The sequence below is a fragment of the Pteropus medius genome, unplaced genomic scaffold, assembly GCF_902729225.1.
Source record: "Pteropus medius unplaced genomic scaffold, Ma_sr-lr_union100, whole genome shotgun sequence".
In the NCBI taxonomy this organism is placed as follows: Eukaryota; Metazoa; Chordata; class Mammalia; order Chiroptera; family Pteropodidae; genus Pteropus; species Pteropus medius.
Window position 1 is genome coordinate 1,278,355 of NW_024353905.1, and position 8,284 is coordinate 1,286,638.

Genomic DNA, 8,284 nt, shown 5'->3' on the forward strand with positions numbered 1-8,284 from the left:
CGCCTATAGCACCTGGTCTTCCTAGGTGGTCTCCCATCCAAGTACTAACCAGGCCCGACCGTTCTTAGATTCCGAGATCAGATGGGATCGGGCTTGTTCAGGGTAGTTTTCTAGGTTTTTAAAAATGAAGCATTTGGTTGTTTACTTGGGCTCATTCTTGTTTTTGGAGATAGGCCTGTAATGATATGAACTTTCTTCTTATGACCACTTTTGCCATGTCCCAAAAGTTTTGGTGTGTCATATTATCATTATTTGTTTCTATGTATATCTTGATCTCTCTTTTTATTTCTTCTCTGACCCAGTTATTCTTCAGTAGCATGTTGTTTAATCTCCATGTACTTGTGGATCTTTCTGCTTTCTCTTTACAATTGATCTCTAGTTTCAAAGCATGATCAGAGAATATGGTTGGTATGATTTCAACCCTCTTATATTTGTAGAGGCTATCTTTGTGTCCCAGTATGTAGTATATCCTTGAGAATGTTCCATGTGCACTAGAGAAGAATGTATAAGCAGCAGTTTGGGATGAAAGGCTCTGTAAATGTCAAGTATGTCCAGTTGGTCTAATGTGTCATTTAAGGTTGTTATTTCTTTACTGATTTTCTATTTGGATGATCTGTCCATATGTGACAGTGGAGTATTTAGGTCCCCTACTCTGATAGTGTTTTGGTCTGTTTCTCCCTTTAGTTCTGTTTGTAATTTATATATTTCAGGGCTCCCTGATTGGAAGCCTACATATTTATTGTTATGTCTTCTTGGTGCATGATTCTCTTTATCATTATGAAGTGTCTCTCTGTATCTTTCTTTACCTTTTTTAGTTTGAAGTCTGTTTCATCTGACATTATCATCTCTACTCCTGCTTTTCTATGAATGCCATTTGCTTGAAATATCATTTTCCACCCTTTCGCTTTGAGCCTATATTTGTCTTTGGAGCTGAGATGTGTCTCCTGGAGGCAGCATATGGTTGGATTTTGTTTTTTGATCCAATCTACAACTCCATACTTTTTTATTGGTGAGTTCAGTCCATTTACATTTAGGGCAATTATTGAAATATGAGGTCTTCTTATAGCCATTTTATCTTTTGCTTTTTGTTAGCTGGATATTTCCATTGTTTCTTTGTCCTTGTGTTTCTGTTTTCTTTATTTTGGTTGGCTTTTTTGGGTTTTCCCTCTAGTCCTTCTTGTTTTATGTTATATACTTCAGTTCTGAATCTTCTGTGTGTGGTTACCATTAAGACTATGGTAAAGATTGTTTTATATATATACATACATATATATATATATATACAGTTGTCCATTTTCTTCTGCATGTGCTTTATCTACATTCCCCTTTGTGAATTTGGATCTTTGAGTCCTCCCCTTTTCAGTCATTGTCTCAATTTGTCCCTATGTATGTTGGACGTTCATTACTATCTTGCTATAGCAAATTTCTTATCGTTTAAGCTTGTAATGCCCTGTTCTTAGTAAGGGTTGCACTCCTCTGTTTCTATATGCCTGGTAGTCACCTTACTTGTAATTATGTATTTTTTTTTTGTCATTTTGTTTTAGGTGAGCTGACCCCTTTCAGTATTTCCTGTAATGCAGGTCTCGTAGTGGAGAATTTCCTCAATTTCTATATATCTGGAAAGATCTTTATTTCTCCTTCATATCTAAAGGAGGGCTTAGCTGGATACATTATTCTTGGCTTGTAGTTTCTGTTATTTAATAGATGAATATTTGATTTCATTCCTTTCTGGCTTGTAAGGTTTGTGCTGAGAAGTGCGATGATTATTTAATGGGTTTTCCTTTATAGGTTACCGTCTTCTTTTCCTTGACTGCTCTGATAATTCTTTCTTTGTTGGTGATTTTTGAGAATTTTAATACGATATGTTTTGGTGAATGCCTTTTGGGGTTGAGATAATTGGGTGTTCTATTGACTTCTTGAATTCCAAGCTCCAGCTCATTCTTTGGATTTGGGAAAATGTCATCCACTATTTTCTGAAAATGCTTTCTAGTCCCTGCTCCTTTTCCCTGCTTTCAGTAATGCCTATTATTCTTATGTTTCCTCTCCTGATGGTATCAGCTAGGTCTTGTATTTCTCTTTCATTATTTTTCATTCTTTGGTTTCTCCCTTCTTCCTTCCATTTATTTCTAGATTTCTGTCTTTGGTATCACTGATCTTTTCCTCCATTTGGTCGACTCTGTTTCCCAAGCTTGCTATTTTGTTTTTCAACCCTCGCAGTGTGTTCTTTATCTTCAGAAGTTCTATTTAGTTCTTCTTGAGGTTTTCAGTCTCTTTACTAAAGAACTCATTCTGCTCATCTAGTCGTTTTTTCAATTCCTGAAATTGTTGAGGAATTGTTTTGGATCTCACCGAGTTTTTTTCAGAAGTTCCATCCTGAATTCTCTGTTATTTAAGTTGCATATTTCTGTCTGTAAGCTTATTTTCTGGAAAATTTTCTCTTTCTTTCTGAAATTCCTTATCACCTTGGTTGTTCATGGTGTTTAATGGACTATTAGTCTGCCTTGGCATTAGTGTAGGTGCGTTCTCCTTTTTTTAACCAGGAAGATTTATTATCTAAAGGTCTCTCTTTAGCTTGCTGTAGAGAAGGCATTTTTCTTTTCATTTCCAGTAGGTAGTATCTAAGCCTCTTGGATCCCTGCTTTATCTGAAGCCTTAATAATTCCATTTTTTTCTTATAGATGTTTAATTATACTTGCTAACCTCAGTCTCAGTCCCTGTCAGTGTTAGCGACAGTTTCAGTAGCGTTTGCCCAATTCCCCTGGGGCTCCATGGTGTTCGGTCTCAGATATAAGGGGGTTGGGGCCTTCTGGGTTGTGGGATGAAGACTGCGTCTCAGCCTCAGGTTTGCAACTGTGGATGGTAAAAATCAACTGTTGTTTCTCTGCTGTCCCACTTCTCTGCTTTCTGCCTTGATGACTGGGCCCTGACGCTGGCTGCATGGAGCTCACAGCACTCCCAGGCAGTGCTGTTCAGGGACGTCGCCACACCTTCTCCTTTCCCCCTCCTCCTACAGGGAGCTCCTGTGGCTGTGACAGGCAGCTTCTTTATTTCTCCCAGTCCACCGCCCGACACCCGGGGTTCTGACCTGTGGTAGCTCTTATGCGCAGATCACATACTCAGACATGCTGGTGTGCAGTTTGGGTGTTTTTTTGTTGAGTTTTAGATTTTCAGCTTATTGTTGCTTCAAAGGGGGAGATCTGGGGACATCTGTCACTCTGCCATGTTTTCTGACATCACTCTCCTTGATCATTATAAAATGAACTTTTTATTCTTTGTGCTAAAATGTATTTTGTCTGATTTAAATATTGCCACTGCGGCTTTCTTTTGTGTAGTTTTAACCTGGTGTATCTTTTTATCCTTTTACTTTTTCCTATTTGTGTGTCTGTATTTAAAGTACATTTCTTATAGCCAGCATATATCTATGAGGTTGTTGCTTTTTATATTCAATTTGACAACCTCTATCTTTTAGTTGGTATTTAACTCATTTACATTTAATATTATTATTGTATGTATAAGTTTGAGTCCATTATCTTGCTATTGGCTTTTTATTTGTCCAACATCTACTTTGTTGCCCTTTTCCTTTTTCTTCCTTCTTTTGACTGAATATTGTTTTATGATTCCATCTGTTCTGTTTCCTTGGTTTATTAGCCATCATTCCTTGAGTTATTTTAGTGATTACTGTAGAGTTGATAGTACATATCTTTAAGTAAATTCCTTTTACCTGCAAGTGATATTTTAACACTTTAAATATAATACAAAAACCTAACAACAGCACACTTCCATTTCTTCCCTCCTGGCTTTTATACTATTTTCACATATTTTACTCTTCCTGATTTTATAAACCCCACAATATTGTTGTTGTTGTTTTTTACTTTAAATTCTCTTTTAAAGAGATTTAAATAACAAAAAATAATTATATTCTTACTCATGCAGTTACAATTTCTGGTGCTCTTCATTCCTTTGGCTGCAGATTTTCATGAGTTATCATATTCTTTTTGCCTTAAGAACTTCCTTTAACATTTTTTTTTGTATTGTGCATCTGTTGGACAACAAATTCATTCAACTTATATATGTCTAAATAGTCTTTATTTTGCTTTCTTATTTGAAAGAATTTTTCCCCCAGTATAGAATCCAAATAGATAGGCTTTGTGTTTCAGTACAGGCATACCTCAGAGATATTGCATGTTTTGTTCCAGACCACTGCAATAAAGTGAATATTGCAATAAAGTGAGTCATAATCTTTTTACTGATGGTGGGTCTTGCCTTCCATTTGTAAAAACTGCAACATCGGCAAAGCACAATAAAATGAACCACAACAGAATGATGTATGCCTGTACTTTAAATACATTGTTCCGTTGTCTTCTCATATGCATTGTTTCCAATAAGAAATCTGATGCCATCCTTGTTTTTTTTTCCTCTATAATGTGTGTGTGTGTGTTTTTTTTTTTACTCTGGTTGCTTTTTAGACTTTCTCTTTATCATTTTTTTTGAGCAATTTGATTATGTGTTTTTTTCTTTATGTTTTTGTGTTTGGAATTCATTGAGCCTCTTGGATATACAGGTTTATGGTTTTCATTACATTTGCAAAATTTTGGCCATTATTTCTTCAAATATTTTCTCTCTTCTGCTCCCCTCCTTCAGGTATTCCAGTTGCCCATGTTAGGTTGCTTGAAGTTGTCCTGAATCTCACTATTTTTTTCAATTTTTGGATTTTTTTTCTGTTTCAATTTAGATAGTTTCTGTTTCTTCAAGTTTACCAATTATTTCTTCTGCATTGTCTAGTAAGCTGTTAACCCCTCCAGTGTATTTGTTCAACTAAGGCATTGTAATACTCATCCCTAGAAGTTCAGTTTTGGTGTTTCGAAATTATCTTTTATTCTTCTATTTACCTTTTTGAATATATGGAGTGTGAATAAGAAATATTTAATGTTCTTTGCTAATTCTACCATCTGTATCAGGTCTCAATCAGGTTTCTTTGATTATTATTATTGTGGGTTGTATTTTCCTGCCTTTTTGAATGGCTAGTAATCTTTTATTGGATGCCAGATTCACATTGTGAATTTTGACTTTTTGTTTGCTGTATATGTATTTATAAGAACTTTTTGTGCTTTGTTCTTTGATGCAGTTAAGTTATTAAAAAGCAGTTTGGTCCTTTTGAGTCATGCTTTTATGATTTATTAGGCAGATCCAAAGCAGGGCTCAATTTAAGGATAATTATTTTCTACTACCAAGACAAGACCTTCTGGAGTACCCTGCCAATGTCCAGTGAATTATGGTTTTTCAGTTTGGCTAGTGTTAACAGCCACTGTTCCAAGCCCTGTGTGAACACCTGTTACTGTTCTTTAGGATCTTTTTGATAGCTCTTTTGCCACTTTTGGGTAGTTTCCTCACATGCATAACAGTACTCTGCTAAATACTCGCGGAATGCCCCTTCAGATTGTTGGCATTTTTCTCTGTGCAGGACTGTTATCTTGGGTACTCTTTTTATATGAACTCATCCTGCCTTGGTCTCCTTAGACTTTCAGCTCCATCTTCTAAACTCAGCAATTCTCCTAGACTCTGCCAGTGCTCTCTCTCTCCAAGTGCTGTGGACTGAAAATTCTTTCAAGATAGTTATCTAGGGAAATCACCTTCTTTGTTTCACATTTCTCGGGGATCACCGTCCTTTGTTGCCTGATGTCCAGTTCTTGGAAACTATTATTTTATGTACTTTGTCTAATTTTAATTGTTTCATGTGAGAGGAAAAATAGTCTCTATTACTCTATCTTGTTTGGAAGTAGAAGTCTGGATGTTCTTCATATACTCTAGATCAAGTCTTCAATCAAAAGTGTGATTTGAAAAAAAATGTACTGCTAGTCTGTCATATATCTTTTTTTTTTCATAGTGTTTTCAAAGACCAGAAGTTCTTAATTTTGATGAAGTCTAGTTTATTATTTTTTTTAATGTATCGTGTCTTTGGTGTTATATCTAAGAAACCTTGAATAATCCAAAGTCACACACATTTTCTCCTATGTTTTTTATAGAAAGTTTAGAGTTCATGTTTTACATGTAAGTCTACGATTTATATTGAGATAATTTTTGTATATTGTGTGAGGGATGGATGGAGGTTCATTTTTTTGCATGTGAATATTCAATTGTTCCAGCACCATTTGCTTTTAAAAATAATTTAAAATTATAGTTGACATTCAATATTATATTAGTTTCAGGTGTACAGCATAGTGGTTAGATATTTATATAACTTACAAAGTTATTCTCTGATAAGTCTAGTACTTCCAGCACCATTTACTTTTGATAAGACTACATTTCTCCACTGAATGGCCTTTGCATCAGCATCATACATATATATATGGTATGATCTCTCTGTTCTATTGCATTGATCGATATCTATCCTTCCTTTGATACAACACTATCTTGACTACTATAGCTTTATCTTAAATCTTGAAACCAGTTATTGTGAATCCTCCAACTTAGTTATTTAAAAAAATAATTTTGACAATCTTACTACCTTTGCCTTCCACATTAATTTTAGTATCAGCTCGTTGATTTCCAGAAAAGTGTCCTGCTAGAATTAAGATCAGGATTGCATTAAATATATACATTAGTTTGAAAAAATTTGACATATTAACATTATTGGCTTTACAATCAATGAATTTGATATATCTCTCCATTTATTTTGGTGTTCTTTATTTTTTTGCTTCAGTGTTTTATAGTTTTCAGCATAAAAAACCTCGCACATATTTTGTAAGATGATTGCTCCTTTAAATTTTTTTTCAGGTGGTTTCAACTTCCGAGTCGTCTGGGTATCTCTGCTAATTGTTTTTGCTCATTCTAGTTGTGATTTTCCTGGTTCTTCATGTTACAAATGGAAGGATTCCCTTCTTTTTTAAAAAGGCTGAATAATATTCCACTGTATAATTACTTACTACATTTTTTTAATCCATTTATTTGCTGATGCACATTTAGGTTGTTTCCATATCTTGGATATTGTGAATAATGTGGCAATAAACAGATGAGTGCAGTTATCTCTGAGATCCTGATTTTAATTCTTATGGATATATATGCAGAAGTGGGATTGCTGGATCACATGGTAGTTCTATTTTTAACTTTTTGAGGAAACTCCATACTATTTTTCATAATGGCTGTACCCATTTACATTCCCACCAACAGTGTGCACCCTCTCCACATCCTTGCCTACACTTATCTTTTGTCTTTTTGATAATAGCCATCCCAACAGGTGTGAAATGATAGCTCATTGTAGTTTTGATTTTCATTGCCATGATGATTAGTGATGTTGAGTACCTTTTTATATACCTATTGGCTATTTATGTCTTATTTTTAGAAATGTCTGTTCAGGTCCTATGCCTATTTTAAAATCAGGTTATTTGTGGTGTTTTCTCTTTCTTTTGTTTTGCTCTTGAGTTGTATAAATTCCTTATATATTTTTGATATTAACCCCTTATCAGATATATGATTGGCATATATTTTCTTCCATCTCATAGTTGTCTTTTCAGTATTTTAATTATTTCTTTCGCTGTGAAGCTTATTAGTTTGATGTAGTACTACTTGTCTATTTTTGCTTTTATTATCTGTGTTTTTGGTGTTATATCCAAAAAAAATCATTGCCAAGAACAAAGCCAAGGAACTTTTTCTTTATGTTTTCTTCCAGTCATTTTATGGTTTCAGGTTTTATATTTAATTCTTTAATCCAGTATCAGTTGATTTTTGTATAGGATGAGATAAGGGTCCACTTTTCTTTCGCATGTAGATATCCAGTTTTCCCAACACCATTTATTGAAGAGACTACTATGTGTTCTTGGCACCCTTGTTGAAGTTTAGTTGACCATGAATGTGTGGATTTATTTCTGGGAATTTAATTTATGAGTCTGCAGATCAACTGATCAGTTATTCTGGCATGGGACAGACATGCATGATCTTAGTTTGGTTCAAGCACCTCTGGTCAACTGTTAGGTCATCTGGAGGCTACTGATATAGGATTGCTTTACTCACAGTTTGGCAGTAGACTGGCTGACAACCACAGTAATGGGGGCAACTTAGCCATGTATCTTTCAACTTCCAATATGCTAACCTGGATTTGTTTATATAGTAGTACAAGGGTACAAGATAGTGAATAGAAGCATGAAAGCCCCCTTGAGCAAAGTTTAGAACTGGTGCACTCTCAGTTCTGCACGATCTACTAAACAGAGCAATTCATAAGACCAGCCCAGATTTAAAAATGAAAATAGGTACCATTTCATGATAGGAAGAGCTGCAAAGTCATATTACA

General features: G+C 34.8%; 1 pseudogene; it reads right to left on the reverse strand.

The window, feature by feature from the left end:
• On the reverse strand, nucleotides 1–116 carry LOC120593587 (uncharacterized; annotated as a pseudogene).
• Nucleotides 117–8,284: the final 8,168 nt, after the last annotated feature.